Here is a 1,082-nt window from a genome sequence, read left to right on the forward strand (position 1 = left end):
TGACTTGTCCGGACTTGTCCGACCTGCCCAGCTCCTTTTCCACCTATCCACTCCACCCTCTCCTCCCTGACCGATCACCTTCATCTCCTTCCCCACTGACCTATTGTACTCTATGTTACTCTCTCCCCCCCCCCCCCCCCCTCTAGCTTATCTCTCCACGCTTCAGGCTCTCTGCCTTTATTCCTGATGAAGGGCTTTTGCCCGAAACGTCGATTTTTTGCCTGTCTTCGGATGCTGCCTGAATTGCTGTGCTCTTCCAGCACCACTGATCCAGAATTCAACACACCCCATCCACCGGACACTCCGTGCCGGTCTATTACCTGTCCTTGATCTCTTTATTTCCAACTGCCGCAGAGACATTAACCACCTCAACTTGTCTATCCCCCTCCCCAACTCCAACTTCTCACCCTTACAATGCACAGCCCTCCACTCCCTCTGCTCCAACCCCAATCTCACCATCAAACCAGCGGACAAAGTGGTAGTTTGGCGCACTGACCTCTATATTGCTGAAGCCAGGCGCCAGCTTGAAGACACATCTTCCTACCACCTCTTCGACCACGACCTTACCTCCAATCACCAAACCATCATCTCCCAGACTGTACACAACCTCATCACCTGAGGGGATCTCCCACCTACAGCTTCCAACTTCATAGTTCAGGAACCCCACACTGATTCTATCTCCTACCTAAGATCCACAAGCCTGACTACCCCAGCTGGCCCATCGTCTCAGCCTGCTCCTGCCCCACTGATTTAATCTCCACCTACCTCGATACTGTCCTATTCCCCCACAACCACCCCGGTCTAGAACCTCCCCACATACGTTTAGGATATCACCCACAACCTCCACCTCCTCCAAGACTTCCATTTCCCGGGCCCCAATGCCTCATCTTCACCATGGACATCCAGTCCTCTACACCTCCATCCACCATGACCAGAGCCTCCAAAGCCTTCCGTTGTTTCTTCTCCCGCCATCCCCTTCCACTGACACTCTCATCTGTTTGGCTGAACTGATCCTCACCCTCAAAAATGTCTCCTTCGAATCCTCCCACTTCCTCCAGGCGAAAGGGGTAGCCATAGGCATC

This window comes from Chiloscyllium plagiosum, chromosome 15 (assembly GCF_004010195.1).
Source record: "Chiloscyllium plagiosum isolate BGI_BamShark_2017 chromosome 15, ASM401019v2, whole genome shotgun sequence".
Classification (NCBI taxonomy): domain Eukaryota; kingdom Metazoa; phylum Chordata; class Chondrichthyes; order Orectolobiformes; family Hemiscylliidae; genus Chiloscyllium; species Chiloscyllium plagiosum.